This window comes from Rhinopithecus bieti, unplaced genomic scaffold (assembly GCF_001698545.2).
Source record: "Rhinopithecus bieti isolate Rb0 unplaced genomic scaffold, ASM169854v2 scaffold_42603, whole genome shotgun sequence".
NCBI classification, from domain to species: Eukaryota; Metazoa; Chordata; class Mammalia; order Primates; family Cercopithecidae; genus Rhinopithecus; species Rhinopithecus bieti.
This window is the reverse complement of record NW_016817272.1, coordinates 50,400-78,307: the sequence shown is the minus strand read 5'-3', so window position 1 is coordinate 78,307 and position 27,908 is coordinate 50,400. Positions and strand designations below refer to the sequence as shown.

Genomic DNA, 27,908 nt, shown 5'->3' with positions numbered 1-27,908 from the left:
AACAAAGCTTCCATTGAAGATCTGACAAAGGCGAAGAAGCTACAACACCTTTTGGACCTTTGGGCTCACACCATTGATCCTGATGACAAATGCCAGTTTGGGTTCTGCAGGTACATAGAAGTGGTCAGCTTTTTTTTTTTTTTGCCATTTGAATTTTCGCTTTTCATCAGTAAGCTTCCTTCTTGCCTTTGGAAGCATCTCTTGAGGCAAACTTGTTTCTCAGGTGCTTGATCTTCAGCTCTGTGAAATTCCTTTGCTTTTTCTTAAGGGTTTCTGGCACAGCAGGAAACTTATTTCTTCTCTTCAACAGAATTTTAACTATTCTTGCAGTTGATGCTTATAGGCAGAATAATTGAAAATCACTAGACTCGGATGCTATAAAGGGCTCTTGTGCTTGTATTTATGAACCTACTCCTGTATGAAGTCTTTGTTCTCTAGCCAAGGAAGCTTGTGTCTGCCGTTTTCTGAAAACACTGCATACTTCTAGGCATCCTGTTTTCTAGGTTAGAATGGCTTCCCCATCTATCTCTTTGGGAAACCTACCCATCATTTAAGATTCATCTATTCTGGAAAGGCCTTTCTAAATTCTCTTCTTAGAATACAATCTAAGTTCTTTGAAACTCTTTTAGCTCTTGCTAAAACAGGAATACAGGAAGTGCAAATGGCAGTTTAGTCACTAATAGTAGAATTTAGAAACAGGTAATTCACAGAAAATAATTCCTCTGCTCCTTTCCTCTGCTTTCTTCCCTAAAGGGAGGCCACTGTAGCTTTGGTCTTAGGAGATTTGAGTGAGGATCAAAAGAATTGGGAATAATCTAATAACTCTTCCTCTACAAACCTACCCAACTGGTCAGATTTGGTCAGAAGGTGGCCTTTCTAAGATATTGCAAGCAGGAAGGGTTTGGATACAGCAATTTGAGACTGAAGAAGGATCAGGGAGTGAAAATCATGGAAGCTATGGCTTGAGTTTCTAAGGTCAACAAGTACCTGAATGGCTAGAGAGCTACTGCAGGTGCTTGCAGCACCAAAACCGGTGTTTTGCAGGAGCTTGCCCAGGAGTCTGAAAGCTTTCAGAATTTTTGGAAGCAGCAGGAAATCAGCTTATTTCCAGGAACTAGCCCAGAAGGTGCTGATAATCTCATGTTTGCCATCTGCTCATGTTCTGTTAGCCCTGCTACAGGAGAATAATGGTTTCTCCTTCTTATCTATCTTCTAAATATCATGTCTGTACCCATCACTGGCAGACTCCAGCTGGGCCTGTAGAAGACCTACAGACTGGCTTTCTAGACCTGCTGTGCTGGGCTGGGGACAAACTATGTAGAGACCTACAGTGTGGCTTTCCCACGGGGAGGCTTTGCCAGGGCCCATGGCTTAGTTCTTGGGCCAGCACAACAGGTGTAGAAACTAGTTTCCAATTAGGCCCTCCTATCTACCCCCATTTCCCAAAACCCACAGTTTCCTGATAACAGTGTGTTTGAGAGACTGCAGTCATCATTGGAAGATTGCTTCATGATTATAGAATCAGAGCAAGAAGATATGACTGGTCTTGGAGACCCCTTGCACCCTCTTTGACCAGTGTGGGTTTAATCTCTGTCGTCCCCAATAGACTTAGGCTCCATAGGGCAGGATAACTTTTGTTTCTGCTCACCAGTGGATCTCTGGCACTTAGCACAAGCCTGATGCATAGAAGATGCTTGGAGTTTTGGTTGTTGAATGAATGAATATATGATCATGGTGAGGCCAGATGACGTATAATTGGCTCACAGGACAGAATATCACATTAGTAACCTGATTAAGTGCCTCTCTATTGGCCAGTAGTAGTTACCTAATTTCATAACATTTTTCTTTTTATAAAAAACTTCAGAGTGTTAATACCTTTGAATTTTATATACCTATATCTCTATATGTGCATAAATATATAGGTATCTGTATAAAATATGTATATATTATAAAATATATATACTATATATTATGTTATACATACAGATGAGATACAGATAAACACACATATATCATTATATAACATTATATTTTCACATATTATATATCATAGAATATGTATATAACATTTAATATATCCTATATTCCGTATTTAGAAGATTTAACTTCCTATCTGCTTCATTCTTTTCATTTTTCTGGGAAGGATTCATGGTGTTTCATAAAGTCTTCCTGAACCACTCTGTTCTCCTATGCTGTCTTTTACTGAAATCTGCTTTGTACATTCTATATATACTTTAATCCTAATTATATGTCAATATACTGTTCCCGAATTCCTTTAACTGTGTATGTGATAAAAAATTCTTGGTGTAAAGGATTATGTCACCTTTTTTTTTTTTTTTTTTTGGTGGATATTCTCTCATACTACTTCATAGGGTGTTAGGATGTATAAATATTTTATATTCATCTTTCATTCATTAATTTGGTTCATTCATTGCTTCAGCAGATATTAATTGAATAACTACTGTTCTAAGTTCTTACAGAACAAAACACAGATCCCTGTCTTATATTATAGGGAGGCTAGGCAAACAATCAATGGTAAATTCAATGAATAAGTAAGTTATAGTAGAATAGAATGTGACAATTGCTGTGAAACAGGGAAAAGTGAAGCAGAGTAAAGGAAGTCAGGAATGCTGTGGTCTGGGGCTGGTGGGCTGTATTCATCAGGTTGGTCACAGGAAGCCCCATAAGAAAGTGACATTTGAAGAAAGATTTGAAGGACATGAAGGAGTTAGCCATACAGATTATCTGGAGAAAGAGCTCTCCAGGCAGAAGGAACAGCACATGCAAAGGCCCTGAGTAGAAATGTGCTTGGCATGTGGGAAGAACAGTGAGGAATCCATTGGACGGGAGCAGAATGCATGACGGGGAGAGTAGCAGAAGAGGCAAAAGCAAAGCCAGATCATGTAGCCTTGAAGGCCTTGGCAAGCCTTTGGATTTTACTCTGATTAGAATGAAGAGTCATAGGAGGAATGTGGGCAGAGACATGACCTGAACTGATTTTCACTTTGAAAGGACCTATCAAGTTGCTGAGTTGAGAATCGTCCATAGGTCAGCAAACTTGTCTTTTCTTTTCTTTTTTAGATGGAGTCTTGCGCTGTAGCCCAGACTGGAGTGCAGTGGTGCAATCGTGGCTCACTGCAATCTCAGCCTCCCCGGTTCAAGCCTCAGCCTCTTGAGTAGCTGGGACTACAGGTGCCTGTCACCACCCCTGGCTAACTTTTTTATATTTTTAGAGATGGGATTTCACCATGTTGGCCTGGCTGGTCTTGAGCTACTGACCTCAAGTGATCCACCCTCTTCAGCCTCCCACAGTGCTAGGATTACAGGCGAGAGTTACCACACCCTGCCAGCAAACTTTTTCTTTAAAGGGTCAGACAGTAAATATTCTAGGGCTTGCAGGCCATAAAATCTATGCCACATAAATTCAATTCTGCCATGTTAGCATGAAAGCCGCTATATACAATACATAAACAAATGAGCCTGCTATTCCAATAAAACTTTATTTACAAAAACAGGCAGCTGACCAGATTTGGCTTGTGAGTCATAGTTTGCTACTCTTGCTTAGACTATAAGGAGACAAATATAGCAGGAGAAAGACCTGTTAGGAGGATATCTAAGTCATCCAAGCAAGAGAGGATGATCACTTAGACCAGAGTAGAAACAATAGAGATGGCAAGGAGTCTCTGGGTTTCAGAGGAATTTCTTAAGTCAATTGATTCCTTGACGAATTGGATGTGTGGTGTGAGAGAAAGTGAGGGATCTGGGATGACTTTATGTTTGTCCTAAGCAACCACAAAGATGTGATGTGTTGGCATCAACTGAGATGGAAGAGGCAAGTGCATAAGAAGGGGAATTTTTGACGTGTTGGGTAAGCAGTTGGGTATATGAGTTTGGAGTATCATGAATTGGCTCTGCAACAAAAGTATGTTACAAGAACACATTTTAACACAAATGTTGATTCCTCGAATTTTGAAACAATGACTAAATTGTACAAAAACTTTGGGAATTAAGGAGGATGCAGTGAGATTATTGTGGAGGAAGCAGTTTATCATAGACTATGTCTAGCTTCTGTCTGTGTAACAGTGACCATACTGTTATTGTCCAAGAACAGCAAGCCAAAGAAACCTGAATTAAGAGTCACTGGAAGTTGTAAACCTCTTAATTATTAAAATTGGAAACAGGTAATAATTATTAATGTGAAGAGTTTTGGGCAGAGTTCAGTCAGAATGGAGTCAGTCATTGCTGAGCAAGGGCACATTCGCACAGGACCACATTGTGGTAGCTGTATTTTGTCACTCTATTCCTGGGGATCCTAAAAGCATAACCTCCCCCAGGGACTCCTGAGAAGGTAATAAGACCATCAAGTTCTCAAAAGTGTTTTGAACAGATACTCGGTGACTCTCTAGCCTCATGAGGGGAAAAAGGACCCTGCAGCTCTTTATTCCTTCTTCCCTCACAGGCAGGATGGTGGAGTTCATTATCCTCTTTTAGAAAATGGGAATATGTACCCCAAAAGGCTGGTGCAAGGGTGAAAGCGATGATGCCTTTAAAGGTCCTGAAGGTTCGTGCTCACCACTCACCTTTCTATGTGAATATCAGGGAGGGAAACACCATTGCAATTTATTTGATCTGTGTACATTCCCCTGAGTTGAATGGGATAGGCTAAATGTATAACTTCACAAATACTACTTTTCCCAGGCAGCGTTAAAATGTTTTCAATACTCAAAGATATTCAAAAGGTTTCCAACTCTCAGGAAGAGGCATCTTCTGACCTACTTTGGAATCTAGGCGCTGACTGCCAGGTGCCCCAGTCCCAAAGCCCTGAGAAAAATCTTATTTTTCCTTCCTCTAACTACAAGCTCCAGTATGTTTGGGACTCTATCATTTTCCCTCACAGCATTTGCATTGCACGTTGGGATTACCTCCGCAACATCTATTTCTCCTGCTTTTGTTAAGCACCCTGGCTTTCAGTGGAAGTGTCCATCTTATCTGCTTAGCCCATGTGTTTTGGGGAAGTCTGAATTTTCAGGAGTGAGACCTTTGACTTTCGCCTAAGCGCATCAGTGTAATTGCATGTCTTGTTCCATGGATTAGTTCAAATATGACCATATAACTTAGTTATGTCAGTGAGGCACACGCACAGGCTTGTCAAGCCCTGCTGGGAAGGGTTCCTTCCTATACTTCTAATAAAACTTGTAGAAGTCACATTCTATCTCTTTGCATGTGGATGAGAGTTCCCATGAGTTACTAGCAGGCATTTGTTATGGGCTGAATTGCATCTCCCCTAAATTCATATGTTAAAGTCCTAACCTCCAGTCCTTCAGAATGTGACATACTTAGAGATAGAGACTTTAAAGAGATAATGAAGAAAAAAAGATGAGGTAATTCTGGGTGGGCCCTAATCCAGTATAACTGGTGGTATCCTCATAAGAAGAGAAGATTAGGACACAGACACGGACAGAGAAAAAGCCATGTGAAAAAAAAATGGACAAGACAGCCATCTACAATCCAATGGGAAAGGCCTCAAAATAAAAATAACCAACACCTTGATAGAGGACTTCTAGCCTCTAGAACTGTGAGAAAGTAAATTTCTGTTGTTTAAGCCGCCCAGTCTTTGGTATTTGTTACGGCAGTCCTAGCAAACTAATACAGCATCCTATAACCAGCCTTGGGAGTAAGGCTTAGGATGAGACTTCTCTGCCCTCTACCACTGCTGTATTGCGAGGCAAATCAAGTCTAAGGCTTCCTCTATCACTGAGCTTTTAATGATGAAAGCAAAATTATCCTTTTTATTGCTTTATTATTTTAGCTGTAATTTGTAATCAAGTACACTGTGGGTCCTTGGCACCTGGAACCATGCCTCATCATAGTAAGTGGTTAATACTGTTTGTTGAATTACGAAAGCAAAGAAGGCGTAAATAATCACAGTATGGAATTGTCCTAAGTTGACTCTGGAAACTGAGAGAGGTAGGGGAGCAACAGGAGAATGGGAGTCAGCCTTGTTACTACGGTCTATTGTCTACACTCCTTCTGCATGGGCCAGAAGCCAGATATTTCTATTATTAAGTGACAAGCTGATTCATAAAGGTGACTGACACTCATTACAGCAAAAGTTGTTTAATTAGTAGGCTTCTGAAGATGTAAGAATTCCCCTCAACTTTTGCAGTTGGAAATTTCTAATTAGAATCAAAGGACCATTAGAACCAGATCGATTCCGGCTTCCTAAAGATCACGGAGATAACCCTTATCGTTTTAGAAATGAGAAAACGAAGGTTTAACAAGGGTAAATGCCTTTCCCAGGCCACATGTTGTGCTCTGAAGCAAAGGCATTGAATATAAAGAAATCCAATTTTTCTAAGAAAGAACAAGCTTTGCTGGGAGAAAAGTTATTCTTTTAGTTGAATTATTCACATAGTGATAGGACAATGCCATTTTTCTCCTGATTGAGAGAAACTGATTTTCTCTATGAACAGGACCCAGCTCTTCCTGGAGAAGGAAACAATGATGGCATTGTGCAACTAGTGTAGGAATAATCCAAATAAAAGATATGTGCATTTATTCAGATGTGAGCCAATTAAAAACTTTCGGTAGATAAGTGAAACATATGAGAGAGAGAGAGAGACAGAGAGAGATTTCCTAGCACTGAGTTAAAAAAGAGCACGAAAATATCAGAAAAAGAGTATACATTCAAAAAAACTTCAGCTCAAGAAACACTGAAATTTTGGACAGTGCATATTTTGCATTCTTTTTGCATTTTGGGGACACGTTAACGGTATGGAATACAAGGTGAAAGATGAGATAATAAGACATTAGATAGGTTGTGAGAGGGAAAACACCGAGAAGCCGACAGAAATAAAAAGCCACCAGATAATACAAAGAAAGAATGTTTTAAAACTTTTCATAGACAAAGCAACCTTTAAGGTACTTTAGAAACCATAAAAAGTAGAATTAACACTGCTAATCATTGAATCAAAATCAAATTATTGATTACTAAAGTATAAATTATTCTTCCCATGTAGAAGAATAGGACCAAGATATTTAAATGATGACAGAAAGGCCAAAATTACTAACATTGAACAGTTAGAGTTCCTGAAGATAAGATGAGAATAAATGGAAGGCAATTTATATTCAAAGACATAAAGAAAATAATCTATGAATTCGCATTAATCGGCAGATCAAAAGAGCATATGACAGCTCGGAGAACTCATATACCAGACGACCAATAAATAGACATAACTTGGTGAAAGCATGAAATCTAAAAAAAAAAAAGTCAGAAACAAAAGACAAAATCGGATAACCTATCAAGAAAGAAATCTCGGACTGACTTTAGATTTTTTTTTTTTTTTTGTAACATAAAATACCAGAATTAAATGGAGCAACATCGATGGAGATTTGAGTTATGAATTCAAGATTTGTATACCCATCTATATCATTATTGTTGTGGAATGAAGAAAAAGGCTCTTACAGAAATGCCAGGTGTTTAGAATCTTATCCAGGTGACTTCTTGGAAAAAAAAAAAAAATACTACCCGAAGTACCACAGAAAATTGAGAGCTGTGTCAAAACACAGGAACCGTCCGGGCGCGGTGGCTCACGCCTGTAGTCCCAGCACTTTGGGAGGCCGAGGCGGGCGAATCACGGGGTCAGGAGATCGAGACTACGGTGAAACCCCGTCTCTATTAAAAGTGCAGGAGATTGGCCGGGTGTGGTGGCGGGCGCCTGTGGTCCTGGCTACTCGGGAGGCTGAGGCAGGAGAAGGGCGTGAACCCGGGAGGCGGAGCTTGCAGTGAGCCGAGATCACGCCACTGCACTCCAGCCTGGGCAACAGAGCGAGACTCCCTCTCAAAAAAAAAAAAAAAAAAAAAACACACACAGGAACCAAGAATGGGGAAGCAAACTCTTGATAAGTATTGAAACACTCAAATATAGAAATACACATTGATAATGATTTCAGGTAAAGTCACAATGAAGAAGATAAATGCCAAAACAGTTACAAAAATGAGATATTATTTAAAATGCTTAGTTTGGTGCTTGGTAAAGAACTGCAATAAAAAGAAGATAGACAAACATAATATTAATATCACATTAGCAAAATTTAAAGCAAAGCTAATAAATGAAAAGACTTATGTGTGCATATGAGCGAGAGATCAACATACATACACAAACATACATTAAAGATATGCTAATCAGGAGCCTTTAGGAACCAAATAATAAACCATTGAAATGTATAAGACAAATATTGATAAAAAATACTAAAATATGAGAGAAAGTATGAAAGGTTTTTTTTCTTTTTCTTTCTTTTTCTTTCTTTTTTTTTTTTGATATGGAGTCTCGTTCTGCTGCCTAGGCTGTAGTGCAGGAGTGCAGTGGCGTGATCCCTGCTCATTGCAACCTCCACTGCTTGGGTTCAAGTGATCCTCCCACCTCAGCCTCCGGAGTAGCTGCTATTACAGGTGTGCACCATCATGCCCAGCTGATTTTTATGTTTTTAACAGAGATGGGGTTTCACCACATTGGCCAGGCTGGTCTTGAACTCCTGACCTCCAGTGATCTGCCCACCTCAGCCTCCCAAAGTGCTGGGATTACAAGCATGAGCCACCACGTCCAACCAAAACTGTGAAAGTTTTAATAGCATTTTAGTTAAACAGGCAAAAAATGTATTTAAAAAAGACAATATAGAGACCATAATTAGTAAAGGCAAATTCAAAAGAATAAGTACAAATAATGCATTGAGAGACTGAACATATAGACAATGGCCAGACCATATACATAAAATAGAACTCTTATCCACAACCTGCAGCGAACAGCTCAGGAAGCCAAACAATACCACCATAGCAATTAGCCCAACAAACCCAGAACTTGATTCATAACTGATAGCTCCTTTAATTGTTTCCCTTGCTTCTAATTTAGGACCAATAGGAGAAAGGTAAATATGCACCCTTAAACAATCAGATAAGATGCTGTGCTTCAGGTCAACTTCCCAGGCCAGCAGCCTCCAATCAGGGCACAGCTGAGGCCCCACGTTTTTCCCCTTCTTGTGAAGTTTTCCCACTCAGCCTGCCTTTTGAGTCTCTGTCAACACAAGAAACTGTGAGCTGACTCCCAAACTGAGTCAATAGCCATAGCTTCTTCTCATTTGGATGGTCTTTGCTTAATTCCACAGCATAAATTATGTCTTACATTTTAGTATACATTAAATATTTTAAGATAATAATTACATATTAAACCTCAAAGACACTCTTAATAAGTTCCAAAGAGAAGTCCTTTCAGAAATATTCCTTGACTACAAGGCAATAAAATCAAATGTGAATTACAAAATATTAAAGAAAAGGTCATCTAGAAATTAAACAAAGACAGCCAAAACTATTAGTTTTTTGTGTGAAAGAGGAACTGCTTCAACAGTAAAATATTTAGAAAATAAAAAATAACATGTCTTATAAAATATATGAATTCAGAAAAAAAATTCAGTCTTCAATATTTTCACTATGAATAAAAATAAAAATAATATATTGAGAATGCAACTAAAATCCAGGCAAATAAGGACTGAAATCCACACAGGAGAGTGGCAGTGAACTCCACAGATGGAACTGGACCCCTCAACACTCCTGGCCTCACCTCCCTTGCCGAACATCTCAAGTTTCTCTGCATTCAGGTAATGTATAGGAGGGTTTTGAGGGCAGAGTATTCCTAAGTTCATTAGTAAATTGCTCTTCAGAACGTGCTTTGAAGCAAAGCTAATTTCCTTTCCCAATATGAGAAGATTTGGCCCTACCAGAAAAAGGAAATGATTTGAATGTGTGCCAAAAAATACGTTTTCTCTCTTTTTTATTGAACTCTCAACGGGAGTTACTCTCATTAGTCCCCCTTTTTTATTGCATTTGAATAAAACAGACAAGTAAGTCTTAAAGATGATAAATGAATAATAAATTTTAATTGGCACTTTAGCTCGTCAAATATAAACAGTCATTAAATTCATCCAGAAAATTGTTAGAATGGAAATTCTAAGAATTACAGAATGTGTCAAAATAGTGGCTTCAAGATTTATTTTCTTGCTAACCTCAAGATTAAGTCTACAGCCAAGATTCCTAATATAGTATATAGAGAACAATCAGTTAAGATTTATTTTGAAGGGGTCAAAATTGTGGAGAAGTGTAGATAAAACATAGACGAGCAAAATAAAAACACGTCCTCCATTCAAATGTTCTAAGTGATGTGTTTTCTTTTCATGAATGGGTGAATACTGCTCTGGGCATGGGGGGCGCGGAGGAGGGGGGAAATAAGACAATCAGGTGTGGATTCTTCTCTGATGCGCTGGCTAAAGTGAAAAAAAAAGTTCCTTTTTTTTTTTTTGAAACTAGTCTCGCTCTGTCGCCCAGGCTGGAGTGCAGTGGCACCATCTCGGCTCACTGCAAGCTCTGCCTCCCGGGTTCACGCCATTCTCCTGCCTGAGCCTCTGGAGTAGCTGGGACTACAGGCGCCCGCCACCATGCCTGGCTAATTTTTTTTGTATTTTTAGTAGAGACAGGGTTTCACTGTGTTAGCCAGGATGGTCTTGATCTCCTGACCTCGTGATCCGCCCTCCTCAGCTTCCCAAAGTGCTGGGATCGCAGGCGTGAGCCACCTTGCCCGGCCACTCCTTTGATAATAAGCAAATTACCAGTAGGTGGCTAAGTATCACTAAGGGAGGAACAGAGATAATCTCTGCTCTCAAAAAACCAGTTACGATTCTGTAGCTATTTCAAGTCAGCTAGGGTTTTGTTTACGGGGACCCTTTTAAACAAGACTTAGTGTAGGTCTATGCTGGCAGCTTCTAGAGCATTTGTTCCCCGACATTTTCCATCATCTTTTAACTTGGGTAACCAAAAAAGATATTGGACAATTCAAAAGCCACAAAAGTGCCTTTCTTTGATGCAGTAAGTACACTTCTATAAACTTTTTCTAAATAAATAATATAGAATTCTCATACAAATTTAATTATGAGAATGTTTATTGCAGGATTGCTAATAGCCTAAAAATGGGAGAAAAGCATAAACAGCCAGCAATAAGAACTTATCTACATAATGGGACAATCATCCAATGGATCACTCCAGCCTATGGAGGGTGTGAAAAGTGCAGCCTGCCAAGATAATAGGTCATTAGAAGAGAGTTAACACTCTGGAAGAAGCATTCTCAAAGTAGGGGATGGGGAGACAAAAAGAGATTTGTTTTCTAAACCTCTCAGTTCTGAATGGAAGTAAAAGTATGGAGAACAAGCTATGCCAGAGACTGCTCCTTAATTCTATTTTCCCCTTCTTCCTTAGGAAAACGAAGCTGGTTTTATTCTGGCCAATGGACCTGGGTTAAAAAAATAATAATAAGTGAAAATATTTCCCAGGCTTTTTTTCTCTTAGACATTACCATTGAGATACAAGGAAAAACTAATGGGTGGGAATTCTAGCAATGCCAATTAAGAGGAGGACGAAGAGCTGATACAGGCCCCTCTGTCCTTCCTCCCTTCTTCCTTCCTGCTGGCTAGAATTTGGGCATAATGACAGACGTTCTAGCAGTCATCTTGAACCAACAGCCATCTGTACCATAAGCTGAACTGGGAGGGTGACAGCCCTTTAATACAGTAGAAATACAGAGGAGCCTGGGTTCCCAGTGATAAGAAAATGCAGCATGAGCCCTGGATTACTTACTTCTGGACTTCGTTACATAAGATAAAAATAAATCCTTGTAAACTTAAGCCAGCATTATTTGAATTTATGTTATGTGCGCTGAATCTAATTCCAGCAGATTCATCAACTCAATAAAGAAAAAACCAAACGGAAGTAAAAACGTTCTTCAAATAATCACTCAAGACTACTGGTCTTTGATTAGGAAGGGGTTTTCAAGATGTGGGTCATGGGGAAAACATCATTTAATGAAAACATCTGTATTGCCTTACCCGAAAATGCCTATTAGTTCTTATTTTTCTCCCTCAGAAAAGCCACCTATAATGTCTCTGAATTTAGTTTCCCGAATGTTTGTTTCATTGATGATGCCAGTTGAATCTTATGATTTAAGGATATAGGGAAAGAATTTCCCTGTACTCTCCTAGGTTGGATAGCTGTGTCTATGAAATAAAGTGACAACAGGCAGATTAATAAGAGAGAAGGCATATTCATTTTCGTATTATGTTCATGGGGTGCCACAGGAAAAAAATGAATACTCCTAAAAGAGATGAGATTTGAGAGCTTACATACTGTGTTAACAGGGGATGGGGAGGAGTGATGTAAGCCACTTAGGGTGGAGTAAATGATTTTGGGGAAAGATGAATGGGTTTTTAGAAGAATCAATGGGAGATATAACAGTTCATGAAAAGTTTTCTGTAGGTGGTGTTGACTTCCAGTTTCCTCTTTTGTGATAAAAGTCTATCTTTCCTGATGAATAAAACTCCCAGGGAGAGGATATATGGCAATTGAATTTCTTTTGGAGGGTCTGTTTTTAGGCAGGTGAGTTCAGAGAAAGCCTCTTTTGCTTTTGCTGTTGAAGTGGCATCAGCTCAAAATAATCAATATATGAAAGCAGCATATTTTGGGGTGTCATGTCCTGAACTCCTTTAAGAAAGTTTTATGACAAAGTTTGGTCATTCTTTAAAGCAATACTTGAGAGCCAAAGACACACCTGAGCAAAGTTTATTGTCCTGACTAAAAGAGCAAAACAAGGAAAGAGGTTTGCAATGAAATTCAGGCCTTTTGGAGAACTTTCACTCTTTAGTAAGTTACTTGAAGGAGTTTAAATTAATCATTTCTACAGTAAATGAAATAACTATAGCAGTAGCATTCACAGCTAGCATTTATTGAACAATAATATGCCTCTTACTGCACTAGGCACTTTATATTCATTATCTTATTCAATCCTCACCACAACTCCAAGAGGTATTCCCATTTTTTTGGATTGGGAAATTGATATTCAGAGAAATTGTCACTTTTCCTAGGTCATAGGGCTCGGAAGTAGAATTGCTGAGATTCAAACTCATGTCTGAATAACATAAAACACTGGCAAAGCAAAATGGATTCAGACAGGTGAGTTTGTGGAAAATGTTATGTTTTAAAGAGTGATTTAGTATATTATTTTCTAGGGGAATCGCCATTCTGGTGGGTGTGAAGTGGTATCTCCCTGATCTTTGGATTTGCATGTCCTCTAATGACTAATGCTAATGAACATCTTTTCATGCTCTTACTGGTGGTAATTTTTATGTCTTCTCTGAAAAAAATTTAAGGCTTAAATCCCTGTGTGAGGATTAAATGAGATAATCTGCAGAAAGCATGTAGCACAGAGCCTGGTGCATGGTAAACACTTACAAAGTTTAGTTTCCATTATTGTGGCCATGTTTGCTAGTGACTCTCCCTGCCACCCTACCTTGGCTACCCATACAATCGTTGCGCTGAGTTATACCACCTCTGCAATATTCATCTGGGAATATCTTGCTTCCTAAACAGGTCCTTCCTTCCTTCCTTCCAGCTCTGTTGTTAGGTGCTCTCGTTACATCCACCTTATGACTTTGGGATGACCTCCGGTTCCTTGAACTTCCACTGTCTCTTTGTCTTTCAGACCTTCCTTGGTTTGCCCTCTGCACAACAAGGTTGTTTTCCTTCCCTTACTGTGTTCCCAAATTACCAGCAAAACCTGGCCATGTATTAATTTTCGTGTGTGTTTTCTCACTCTATACACCTTGGGTGGCTTTTGTAGTAATCTGCATCAAAGGTGATGGTGGCTTGTACAAAGCTAGCAGAAGAGGGTCTGTACTAAAAGCAAAGCCTGAACTTCTTAGCAAGACATATGAAGCTCCTATTATCTCCCCACCCTCACCTTTTGCTACTACTACATTTCTTCTAGCACCTCTGTTCCCTCAACTGTGTTTTGCCCAACCTGTCTCTTTCCAACTGTTACAGCCAGAATGTTTGTGTTCCCCTAAAATTTATATGTTGAATCTCTAACTCCCAATGCGACTGTATTTGAACATATGACCTCTGTCAAAATAATCAAGGTTAACAAGGGTGGGGCCCTGATTCCATAGGATTAGTGAGCTTACAAGAAGAGACACCACATAACTTGCTGTTTCTTTCTCTTTGTGCAGAGGCATTGCAGAAAGGCCACTTGAGGACGCAGCAAGATGGTGACATCTGCAACCCAAGAAGACAGCCCCACCATGCTGGCATCCTAATGTTGAACTTCAAACCTACAGGGCTGTGAGGGAATAAATTTCTGTTGTTTGAGCCACATAGTTCATATTATTTTGTTATGACAGTCTCTAGACTAAAACATGTCCCTTCTTGAGGCTAAGAGGAAAACACCTATAAAATCATAACTATATTTATGCAAGTATATTAGCATTGCAGGAATGCACTAATAATAACAGCACCATTTAATATTTTTTTAAACTTTTAGTTAAAAAAGTTTTAGTAGAGACGGGGTCTCACTATGCTGCTAAGGCTGGTCTTTAACACTTGGACACAAGGGATCTACTCACCTAGGCCTTCCGAAGTGCTGGGATTACAGGCGTGAGCCACCACACCTGGCCAACAGCAGCATCTTTATGTGAGAACAACTCATCCATGCTAAGCTTAAGCCAGCAGCCTCTTTTAATATCATCCTAATACAGCCAGTATTGTGTCAGTGTTTCTTCCCCTCATATGACCAATTTATGGTCTTCTGATAGAACAATTCTAGAAATAAGCAGATATGAATATGTGCTTATCTTGACTTTTCTCCTTAATCAGATGGTCATCTGAAAATCATGAAGATTTCAGGTTATATGGGTTGGACTTCCCATCATTTGAAAATTTTCCTTTATATTTTTGTTCTCACTGTGTGGTCTCTGAGGCATATAGTAGTTCAGATTTCTTTAAAAATTATAATAATAGCAATAATAAACACATTAGGAAAAGATAATCCTAATATAAGATGTTTTTCGAACAGAAGGGATTTTAAGCCTTGTCAAACATATGATTTCTCTAAACCACTGTAAATGTTAACCCTCCAACTTCTTGGCCTCACTTCTCACAATCCACCAGTAAAGACGGATACTCTACCTCACAAATTGAAGGTGGGGTTCAGACTTCAGAGGTGGGCTAGAATTTAATAGTGGCACACTTTTCAAATTCTGATGTTTAAATTTGGTATATCAGTTGCTGTAAGAAAGTCACCCTTAGGTCAAATATGGCCTGCGTGTGTGATTTGTTTGATCTGCACAGTGTTTGACAAAAATTGATTTTAATGTCTTCAGGCAGGGCATTCATTCTCTGGTTTTATCTCTGTTTTCATTTTGTCTCTTCCTCTTGGCTCTTTTACATGTTTACATTACCTGCTTGATTCCTAAAGCTATCTGAGATTGCAACCCCTGCTCTGGATTAATGGGATATATTTTGTAAATAAACTTTTTATTGAAATAAAATACATAAATAAAAGTACACAAAATCTTAAGTATATAATTTGGTGAATTGTTACAAGGGGAACACACCCACGTAACTACAAGCAACGTCAAGAAATAGAACATTATTGGCTTTAGAAGCCCTCCTGTCTTTGTATTCCTATCAAAGCAAATTCTAAGACACAGATAAAGCTACAAGTGATTCCAAGAATCACAGCAAATATATAAATTTTTGATACACATATGTAGCTGCATTGGCTTACATTTACTTTGTGTTTTGTTTTGTTTTGTGTCATTATTTTTTTACCATTTTACTTTGCTATCCTTTTCCTTTTAATTTTAACCTGCATCATTTTATTTATGGTGTACACCTTTTATAAACACATTAAAATAGGTAATTAAAAAAGCTACTCTGACAATCTTGTTATCTTAATGGGAATATTTAGTCCATTTACAATTAATGCAATTACTGATATATTTGAGGTTAAGTGTACTGGCCTATTTGTCTTACTTGTTCTAATAATTTTAGTATTTTTTCTCTCCTGTCTTAACTTTCCTTAGATTGATTATATATATTATGTATGTATTCTAATTGGCTCTTTGTGTCTGTGAGTTCCACATCCTTGGATTCTATCAACTGCAGATTAAAAATATTAAGAAAGTATAAAATAACAATATAATAATAAAATGATACAAATTTTAAGAATATAGTATAATAATTTTTATATAGAATTTATATTCCATTAGAAATTATAAATAATTTAGAGATGACAAAGTATACAGGAGGATGTATGTAGGTTTTATGCAAATACTATCCATTTTATATAAGGAACTTAAGCATCCTCAAATTTTTGTATTGGCAGGGGATTCTGGAACCAATCCTCTGTGGATACTGGGGAACAACTGTATATATAAACATAAATATTTGCATATTCAAATACTGCATTTTTGCCTTCTTTAGCTTGCTAGTAATGTCAATTTTCATAATTTGGGATGATTACTTTAGAGATTTTAACACACCTCCTTGACATTAAAATCTAATAGAAATTAGTACTTTTACTACATCCAGGCAATCCAAGAACTTTAATATCTTTAACTACCCAAATCTCTTTATTTTGTTTCATTGTAATCATGTATATTTTTTGTTTTGAATTTTATTATGAAAAAATCTCAAACTTATATAAAAGTAGAGAGAATAGTATAAAAAATATAAAGAATTCAATGTATTCACCACCAACCTCCAACAGTTATCAATATCAATTTTGTCACATCTATACATCTCAACTCACCCCCACCCTCAAATTATTTTGAAGTAAATCCCAGATGTGTTATCAGTTTACCTGTAAACATTTTGGTATGTATCCTTAAAAACTCCTCTTAAGCATAAAATATATCATGAGCTAACATAGATACTTTCATTTCAAATTCAAGATTATGGGGCTTTTACTTAGTCTTATCATTTCATGTGTTTTAATTCTCTTTATATTTGTTTGTTTGCTTGTTAATTCTGTTGTCCTTTATGGTGCTTTATGCATTTGTGTTTTGATGTCTTTAAAGAGTTTGGGAAAATTATTGGCCATTATATCTTTAAGTGTTGTTTCTATCCAGTCTGGGCTTTATCTCTTTCTGGGAGTCCTTTTCACTACTTCCATATGCTTTTCATTTTCTTTTTGTATTTTTTATCCTTTCTTTTTCATGCTTCAATCTAATTATTTTCTTCTGACCTATATTCCAGTTCAATGATTTCTTCTTTGGCTACAATTTAATCTGCTGCTAAATTTAACTATTGTATTTTAAACTTCAGTTGTAATTATCCGTTCCTAAATGTTTTGTTTTATTCCTTTCTAGGACATTCAATCTTCATTACTTTTAAATTTTAGATTCCAGGCATAGGTGTGCAGTTTTTTTTGCACAGGCATATTGTAATACACACGTGTATTGTAACATATTGTAACTAGTGGAGATTGTGATTCCAGTGTACCCATTACCTAAACAGTGAACACTGTAACCAATAGGTCATTTTTCAACCCTTATGCACCTCCCACCCTTCTCCCTTTTGGAGTTCCTAGTGTCTGTTAGTTCCATCTTTTTATCTATGTGGACCCATTGTTTAGCTCACCCTTATAAAGGAGAACATATGTTATTTTATTTGTTTCTGAGTTATTTTACTTAGTATAATGACTTCCAGCTTTATCTATGTTTCTGTAAACGACATGATTTCATTCTTTCTTATAGCTGCATAGTATTCTATGGTGTATATATACCACAGTTTTTTTTATCCAATCATGCATTGCTGGAGACTGAACTTGATTCTGACTTTGCTAGTGTGAATAGTCCTACAATGAACATATGAGTGCAAATGTCTTTTTCATATAGTGATTTCATTTCCTTTGGGTAGATATTCAGTAGTGAGATTGCTTGGTGAAATGGAAGTTCTGTCTTAAGTCTTCTGAGAAATCTCTGTACTGTTTTCTATAGTGGTTGAACTAATTTACATTCCCACCAAAAGTGTGTAAGTCTACCCTTTTCCTCACAGCCTTGCCTGCCAGCATATATTGTTTCTTGATTTTTTAATAATAGCCATTCTGACTGGTGTAAGATGGTATCTCATTGTGGTATTACTTTTAATTTCTCTGATGATTAGTGATATTGAGCATTTTTTTCATGTGTTTGTTGGCTGCTAGTATTTCTAATTTTGAGAAATGTCTGTTCATGTCTTCTTTTTTTTTTTTTTTTTTGAGACAGAGTCTCACTCTTTCACCCAGGCCAGACTTCAGTGGCGCTATCTCGGCTCACTGCAAGCTCCACCTCCTGGGTTCATGCCATTCTCCTCCCTCAGCCTCCCAAGTAGCTGGAACTACAGGCACCCGCCCCCGCACCCGGCTAATTTTTTTTTTCTTTTTTTTTTTTTAGTATAGATGGGGTTTCACCGTGTTAGCCAGGATGGTCTCAATCTCCTGACCTTGTGATCTGCCCAGCTCGGCCTCCCAAAGTGCTGGGATTACAGGCATGAGCCACTGCGCCTGGCCATGTTCATGTCTTTTGCCCAGTTTCTAATGGGTTTTTTGTTCTTTCTTGTTGATTTGTCTTAGTTCCTTGTATATTTTGGATATTAGTCACTTGTTGGATATTAGTCATTAGTCATAATCTGCAAATACTTCCTCTCCAGATAGGCTATTTGTTGATTATTTCTTTTGTTGTACAGAAGCTTTTTAATTTAAATAAGTTCCACTTGCCTCTTTTGTTTCTGTTCCATTTGTTTTGGGGTCTTTGTTATAAATTCTTTGCCTAGGCTAATGTCCAGTAGAGTTTTTCCCAGGATTTTTTCCTAAGATTTTTAGTTTCAGATCTTACATTTAAGTCTTCAATCTATCTTGAGTTAATGTTTGTATATTGTCATAGGTAGAGTTTCATTCTTCTGCATATGGCTAGCCAGTTTTCCTAGCACCATTTATTGAATAAGGTGTCCTTTCCATATTGTTTATTTTTGTCAGCTTTGTTAAAGATCAGTTGGTTGCAGGTATGTGGCATTATAACTGCTTTCTCTATTCTGTTTCATTGATCTATATGTCTAATTTTGTACCAGTACCATGCTGTTTTAGCTACGATAGCCTTGTAGTATAAAGTCAGGCAATGTGATGCCTCCGGATTTTTTTCTTTTGCTTAGAATTTCTTTGGCTATGCTAGGCATGGTGGCTCACACCTGTGATCCCAGCACTTTGGGAGACTGAGGCTGGCAGATCACAAGGTCAAGAGATCGAGACCCTCCTGGCCAACATGGTGAAACCCATCTGTACTAAAAATACAAAAATTAGCTGGGCATAGTGATGCACACCTGTAGTCCCAGCTACTCGGGAGGCTGAAGCAGGAGAATTGCTTGAACCCAGGAGGTATAGGTTGCAGTGAGCCAAGATCATGCCGCTGCACTCCAGCCTGGTGACAGAGCAAGATTCCATTTCAAAAAAAAAAAAAAAAGAATTGCTTTGGCTATTCAGGGTCTTTTAAAATTCTACATAAAATTTAATATTGTTTTCTAATTCTCTGAAAATGACATTTGTAATATGATATGGATTGTGTTGAAACTGTAGATTGCTTTGGGAAGTATGGTCATTTTAATGATATTGAATTTTCCAATCCATGAGCATGGGATGTTTCCCCAGTCATGTGTGTTATCTACAATTTCTTTCATCACTTTTTGTAATTCTCCTTGTAGAGATATTTCATCTCCTTGATTTAAAGTATCCCTAGGTGTTTTTTAATTTTATTTTATTTTATTTAATTTTATTTTATTTTATTTTGGGGGGCTATTGTTAAGAAGATCAAGTTCTTGATTTGGTTCTCAGCCTGAAGACTATTGGTGTATAGACATGCTACTGATTTTTATATGTTGATTTTGTATCCTGAAAATTTACTGAAGTTGTTTGTTAAGTCTAGGAGTCTTTTGGAGTCTGTAGAGTGTTTTCTAGGTATACAATCATGTCATTACTAAACAGAGATAATTTGGTAATTTGACTTTTTTTTTCTAGTGTGAATTTCTTTCATTTCTTTTTCTTGCCTGATTGCTCTGGCTAGGACTTCTAGTGCTATGTTGAATAGGAGTGGTGAATGTAGACATCCTCATTGTGTTCCAGTTTTTAGGGATAATGCTTTTAATTTTTCCTCATTCAGTATAATGTTGGCTGTAGGTTTGTAATAGATGGCTCTTATTTTGAGGTATGTTCCTTAGATGCCTAATTTGTTGAGGGTTTTTATTATCAAAAGATATTGGTTTTATTGAAGCCTTATTGTATTGAGATGATCATATGGTTTTTGTTTTTAGTTCTGTTAATGTGGTGAATCATGTCTATTGATTTTATTAATTTGCGTATGTTGAGTCATCCTTGCATCCCTGGAATAAAACTCACTTGATTGTGATGTATTATCTTTTTGATGTGCTGTTGGATTTGGTTTGCTGGTATCTTGATGAGAAATTTTGCAACTATGTCCATCAGGGTTATTGGCCTCTAGTGTATTGTTGTTGTTGTTGTTGTTGTTGTGTCCTTGTATGATTTTGGTATCAGGGTGATACTGGTTTTAGAGAAACAGGAATTTTATAGGAATTGCTTCACATTCATGTTTTGGAATAGATTCAGTAAGATTGGTGCCAGCTCTTCTTTGTACATCTGATAAAATTCAGCTGTGAATCTGTCTGGTCTTGAGATTTTTTTGTTGGAAGTTTTTTTATTACTGATGTAATTTCATTACTTGCTATTGGTCTATTCAAGATTTCAACTTCTTCCTGGTTCAATCTTGGGGGGTTGTATGTTTCTGGGATTTATCTATTTCCTCCAGGTTTTCTAGTTTGTGTACACAGAGGTGTTCATACTAGTCTCTGATGATATTTTTTTATTTCTATAGTATCAGTTGTGATTTCACTGTATTAGTCCATTCTCACAATGCTATAAAGAAATAACAGCGACTGGGTAATTTATAAAGAAAAGAGGTTTAATTGGCTCTTCGTTCTGCAGGCTGTACAGGAAGTATGATGCTGGTATCTGCTTGGCTTCTTGGAAGGCCTCAGGAAACTTACAATCATAATGGAAGGCAAAGTGAAGAGGGAGCAGGCACATCACATAGCTGGAGAAGAATCGAGAGAGAGAGCAGGAGGGTGCTACACAATTTTAAATGACCAGATCTCACAAAAACTCACTCACTCTCATGAGGGCAGTAGGTTGCCCAAGGGGGATGGTCCTAAACCATTAATGAGAAATCTGCCCCCATGATACAATCACCTTCCACTAGGCCCTACCTCAAACACTGGAAATTGTATTTCAACGTGAGATTTGGTCTGGGACACACATCCAAACTATATCAATCACCTTTATCATTTCTAATTGTACTTAATTGAATCGTCTCTCCTGTTACTTGTTTCATCTAACTAGAAGGCTGCCAATTTCATTTACCTTTTCAAAGATCCAACATTTTGTTTTGTTGACTTTTGTATCTTTTTTTTTATCTCAATCTCATGTCATTGTGCTCTGATATTTGTTATTATATTTATTTGTTTTTCTGCTAACTTTGTATTTGGCTTGTTCTTGCTTTCCTTGTTCCTTAGAGGTATAATGTTAGGTTGTTAATTTGAGATCTTTCTGTCTTTTAATGTAAGCATTGAATTCAATCAACTTTTCTCTTAGAACTGCTTTTACTGTATCCCGGAGGTTTTGGTATGTTGTATCTCTACTTTCATTCATTTTGAAATTTTTTTAATTTTTGCCTTAATTTTATTGTTTAGCCAAAGGTCATTTAGGAGCAAGTTGCTTAGTTTTCGTGTTCTTGTGTGTTTTCAAAGGTGCCTCTTAGTTTGATTTATAATTTTATTCCACAGTGGTTTAAGAAAATACTTGATATGATTTCATTTTTTAAAATTTATTGAGAATTGCTTTATGGCTAAGCATATAGTCAATTTGGGAGAATGTTCCATACACAGATGAGAAGAATGTATATTTTGCAGTTATTAAATGAAATGTTCTGTAAATACCTAGTAGGTCCATTTGGTCTATATACAGTTTAAGTCCAGAGTTTCTTTCTTTCTTTTTGTTTTGTTTCATTTTGTCTTGTTTTTTAGGAGACAGGGTCTCACTCTTTTGCCCAGGCTGGATTGCAGTGGTGCTTACTGTAACCTCAAACTCCTGTACTCACACAATCCTTCCAGCTCAGTCTCGCAAGTAGCTTAGACTACAGGCATGCACTACCATGCTTAATTTTTATTTATTCATTCATTTATTTATTTTGTGGGATTGGGTCTCAGTATATTGCCCAAGCTGGTCTTGAACTACTGGCCTCAAATAATCCTACCACCTCAGCCCCCCAAAGCACTGGGATTACAAGAGTCAGTTGCTGTACCCAGACTAAGTCTAGAGATTTTTTGTGGATTTCCTGCCTTGATGATCTGTCTACTGATGTCAGTGGAGTATTGAAGACCACTATTTTTTTTTCTATTAATCTTTGTTCTTATGTGTAGTTGTAATTTTTATGAATCTGGGCTCTCCAGTGTTGGTCATGTATACTTTAGGATAGTTCAATCTTCTTGTTGTATTGAACTTTTTATCATTATATGATGCCCTTCTGTGTCTTGTTTTTTAATGCTGTTGGTTTGATGTCTCTTTTATCTAATATAAAAATGACTACTCCTGCTTGCTTTTTTTCCCATTTACATGATAAATATTTTCCCACCCCTTTACTTTGAGTCTATAGCTGTCTTTAGTCAGTAAGTGGGTATCTTGTAGGTAGGAGATAGTTGAGTCTCTTTTTAATTCAATTTTCCACTCTATATTTTAAGTGGAATATTTAGGCCATTTACATTCAAGATAAATATTAATATGTGAGGTTGCATTCCTGTCACAGTGTTGTTACTTCTCTTGGAGTTTCAATTGTGCTGTTGGTTTACATGATCTGTGAGCTTTGTATTTATGTGTCCTTATATGATGATGAGTGTTGTTGTTTTCTTTCCATGTTTAGAACTCCTTTGAGCATATCTTGTAAGTCTGGTCTAGAATTGACAAATTCCCTTAGCATTTATTTGTCTGGTTAAGACTTATTTCTTCTTCATTTATAAAGCTTAGCATGGCAGGATGTGAAAATCTTGGCTAGCAAAGATTTTCTTTAAGGAGGCTAAAAATAGGCCCCTGATCTCTTCTGGTATGTAGAGTTTCTGTTGAGAAGTCCACTGTTAGTCTTATGAAATTTCCTTTATAGGTGATTAGATACTTCTCTCTGGGCACTCTTAGGATTTTTTCCTTCATGTTGACTTTGGACAGTCTGGTGACTATATGTCTTGGTGATGTTATTCTCATGATGTGTCTTCCAGGAGTTCTTTGAGCTCCTTGTATCTGGGTTTCTAAATCTCTCCCAAGACCAAAGAAGCTTTCCTGAATTATTTCATCAAATAGGTTTTCTATACTTTTTCTTTTTCACCCTTTGGAATACCTATAAATTGTAGGTTTGGATGCTTTACATAATCCCATATTTCTCAAAGGCACTGGTCATTTCTTAAAATTCATTTTTCTGTATTTTTTTCTTACTGGTTTCATTCAAAAGATGTCTTTTCGTTCTGAAATTCTTTGTTCCTCTTCGTCTAGCCTATTGTTGAAGCTTTCATTTTTATTTTGTGATTCCTTCAATACTTTTTACATTTCCAGTTATCTTATTTCAGTGATAACTATCTCTTCTTGCATGTCCTGAATTGTTTTTTTCTGTTTTCTTTGTGTTGGTTTTCAATTTTCTCTTGGATCTCATTGAGCTTTTAAAAATCAATATTTCGAATTCTTTAGATATTTTCAAAGATTTCATCTTGGTTAGAATCCATTACTGGAGAGTTAGTGTGATCCTTTGGGGGTGTTGTAACACTCTATTTAATTCATACTTTCAGAGTTATTTCTCTGGTTTCTTCTCATCCAGATAAACTATCTTTCCTAATTTTTTTTTTAATTTGCTTTTATTTGGATGTGACTTTTTTCCTCTTCTGAGGAGATATCTTTAGTTTCTGTTGTGTAAGGTCATTTGGATTTGGTTCTGGGTGCTTTCAGCGGCGAGTCTGTATAAGCATTTCTTGGTAATGGGTAGCCTTTGTATGGTGGCTTTCCCAAATGCTGGTTGTAGTAGCTGTGTACTGAGTATGTGAGCATGCTCACTGCCTCCTATGAGGCTGGGGTGGTAGAGGTCTTAGGAGGCTCATTACATTTTCCACTGCTGAGCACTTATGTTATCAGATTTCTTTTCATTTCCTTTTTTTTTTTTTTTTTTTTTTTGAGACAGGGTCTAACTTTGTTACCCGGACGGGAGTGCAGTGGCATGATCTTGGCTCACTGCTGCCTTGACTTTCTGGGCACCAATAATTCTCCCACCTCAGCCTGCCTAGCAACTGAGACTACAGGTGTGCACCACCATGCCTGGCTAATTTAAAAAATTTTTTGTAGATACGGGGATCTCACTACGTTGCCCAGGTTGGTTTCGAACTCCTAAGCTCAAGTGATCGGCCAACCTTAGCCTCCCAAAGTGTTGGGACTACAGGCATAAACCACTATGCCCTGCCCAGATTCCTTTCTTTCTTTCTTTCTTTTTTTGAAACAGAGCTTTGCTCTGTCGCCCAGACTGAAGTGCAGTGGCTTAGCCTCCGAAACCCACACTTGCTGGGATTACAAGCTGAGCCACCATGCCCGGCCCTTTTTTTTTTTTTTTTTTTTTTTTTTTTTTTTTTTTTTTTTGTTGTTGTTGTTGTTGTTGTTGTTAAGATGGAGTTTCGCTCTTGTTGCCCAGATTACAGTACAATGGTGCAATATTGGTTCACTTCAACCTCTGCCTCCCGGGTTCAAGCGATTCTCCTGCCTCAGCCTCCCGAATAGCTGGGATTTACAGGCATGCGTCACCACTCCTGGCTAATTTTGTATTTTTCGTAGAGACAGGGTTTCTCCATGTTGGTCAGGCTGATCTCAAACTCCCGACTTCAGGTGATCCGTCTGCCTCGGCCTTTCAAAGTGCTGGGATTACAGGCGTGAGCCACCTCGCCGGGCCAGCTAATTCTTTTTTTTTTTTTTTTTTTTTTTTTGAGATAGATTCTTGCTCTGTCGCCTAGGCTGGAGTGCAGTGGCAGATCTTGGCTCACTGCAACCTCTGCCTCCCAGGTTCAAGTGATTCTCCTGCTTCAGCCTCCCAAGTAGCTGGGATTACAGGCATTGTGCCACCTACACCCAGGCTAATTTTTGTATTTTTAGTAGAGACGGGGGTTTTACCATGTCTCATTAGTGCTGGTCTTGAATTCCTGACCTTGTGATCTGCCTGCCTTGCATCCCAAAGTGCTGGGATTACAGGCTGAGCCACCTCGCCAGGCCAGCAATTCTATAAATAGGAATTTTAGGATAACTTACGAAAATCACTACTAGCCAGAAGCTTTAATTTACCTTAATGGAATAGGATTCTCTGTTTTCCAATTTCTTAGGTTTGATAGCTAAGCATTCTCTCTCCTCTCTCTTCTTTTTTTTTTTTTTTTTTTTTTTGAGATGGAGTCTCGCTCTGTCGCCCAGGTTGGAGTACGGTGGGGCGATCTCGGCTCACTGCAAGCTCCGCCTCCTGGGTTCATGCCATTCTCCTGCCTCAGCCTCCCGAGTAGCTGGGACTACAGGCGTCCACCACCACGTCCAGTTAATTTTTTGTATTTTTAGTAGAAACGGGGTTTCACTCTGTTAGCCAGGATGGTCTCCATCTCCTGACCTCGTGATCCGCCGGCCTTGGCCTCCCAAAGTGTTGGGATTACAGGCGTGAGCCACCGCGCCTGGCCCCAGATTTCTTATTGTATTGTGCAGTTCAACCTCCAGGTCAGTAGGTGATGCTTATGCATAAAGGTCAGCTGCAGCTGACTCAAACGGGTATATACTTGATTCTTGTTTACTGGGAGAAGTTTTGTTGACTCGGGCAATGGGCTGATCTGTGGAATGTACAGTGGTCTGAGCTCCGTGCTTAGTTCTGGAGTGGGGACCAAGATGGGTGGGATAGACTAAGCAAGCTCTCCTACAGTTCTCCCAATGGCAGGCAGAAGTATTAGCTCTGAGGCAGGGTCTGGTGGGCAGCTGCCAAGTGCCTGGAGATGTGCCTAGGCATAGAGTCTGGAAACGTCCACTGTCCCAAGTTCTCTGCACAGGAAGTGGGGGAAGCTTAAATTCCTAATCTAAAAGAGTTGTTGCTTCAAATGCCTGGAAATATGTCTGGGCATCGAGTGAAGAGAGCTTTGCTCTACGAAGATCTCTGCAGGGAGGAGCAGGTCAGGCTTCTAATTTAGACAATCAGGTGTGCCAAATGCCTGGAAATATGCCCCGGCAAGGTGGAGAGAAACCACTGCTGCCACAAAGTTTTCCTGGGGAACGTAGGGGTAGCTCAAGCTCCTAATCTGGGGAAGCAGGTGCACCTCGAGTTGGGTAATATGTCTGGGGAAAGAGCAGAGAAACTGCAGCCACAACAAGGTCTTGCATGGGAGGAAGAGGTGGCTCAAACGCCTAGTCCATTGGGGCAGGTGTGTTAAATGGCTGGAATTACATCCAGGTGTGGAGTGGAGGACGTGCCACTACACCAAGTTCTTTGTGTGGAAAGGGAGGTCTTTGTGTGCTCAAGCTCCAATTTTAAGGGGGCAGGTGCATCAAAAGCCTGGAGATAGGATATTCAACCTTTAATCTTATTTTGTAGTTTCTAAACAGATAAGCAAGTTATAAATTCTGTATCGTGATAATGCCAATAGATGGATCTCTTCTGCAACTCTTCGTTATCTATTTTTCTCCTTGTTTTTCATCAATTCTTGTATTTTTGCATTCCTGGTTGTTTTTTAATCAAGTGCTGAACATTGTGCATGGAAAATTATAGTTAATTTGATATGGGATAATGCTTTCTTCCCCCAAAGAAGATTTATTTTTGCACTGACAGATGGTTTGTGTGCATGCAGAGGTAGATCATCTGATTTCACTCGGGTTTGGGGTTGTATTTGATTTTTTAAGAGGGCTGACCCATTTTTAGTTTACTCTTACTTGTAGGTTGTGTCTTTCAGCAGTACCAATAGAAACCCTGGAATATTTATCAAAGCCACTATGCTTTGGCAGATTAATTTTTGCCCCATCAGTCCAATGAAACTGCCGAAAGCTCTACTCAGGTTTTCAGCCCCAGTTTCTGCTTTTAAATCAGCTAATACTTTAAGGGGATAGTGGTGTCAAATAATGTATTTATCTCATAAAATTTTCTGCTCTGTGAAATCTTGGCCCCTCAAGTCTTAGTTGTCTTTGGCAGCTATGCGATACCTTCTAACAAATGTTTAGATTTTGTCCAGCTTTTCTAATTATTGTAGGTAGGAGTATTGGCGTAAAACCAGTTCGAAATTTTTGCAAGCACAGCACATGATCTGGTTTGACTCTGTGTCCCCACCCAAAACTCACCTTGAATTGTAATAACCCCCATGTGTCAAGGGCAGGACCAGAAGGAGGTAATTGGATCATGAGGGCAGTTTCCCTACGCTGTTGTTGTGATAATGAGTGAGTCTCACAAGATCTGATGGTTTTATAAGCATCTGGCATTCCCCCTGCTTGTACTCACTCCACCTTGCTGCCTTGTGAAGAAGGTACCTGCTTCTCCTTTGCCTTCTGCCATGACTGTATTAATAACTTTCCTCAGGTCTCCCTAGCAATGCAGAACTCTGAGTCAACTAAACCTCTTTCCTTTATAAATTACCCAGTCTCGGGTATTTCTTCATAGCAGTGTGAGAACAGACTAATACAATATACTATTGAGTTATCACTGTATATCTTACAGTTTTATACAATTCAGAATAATTTATTTTTAGCCATGACATATGTAACTATAAATATGAATGTGTATTTTTCTTTGTCTGTTTATCATTGTAACTAGTTCCAGGGTTCTTTTTTAGGGAGCAACTTCCTTTTGTTAAAAAAAAAAAAAAAAAAAAGCCTCATACTTGCTTTTGGCCTGATACTTGCTTTTGGAAG

At 38.2% G+C, this 27,908-nt stretch overlaps 1 protein-coding gene and 1 long non-coding RNA gene across 2 annotated transcripts in view; one reads left to right on the top strand and one right to left on the bottom strand.

Annotated features, from left to right (window-relative positions):
* Positions 1-14,377, top strand: part of LOC108517839 (uncharacterized) — a 137,721-nt gene extending 123,344 nt beyond the window's left edge. Inside the window, exon 3 of the long non-coding RNA XR_001882217.1 lies at positions 14,101-14,377. This is a non-coding gene — a long non-coding RNA (uncharacterized LOC108517839). The remainder of the gene's footprint in view (positions 1-14,100) is intronic.
* Positions 1-27,908, bottom strand: part of NPSR1 (neuropeptide S receptor 1) — a 184,112-nt gene that overhangs the window by 151,443 nt on the left and 4,761 nt on the right. The window lies entirely within an intron of this gene.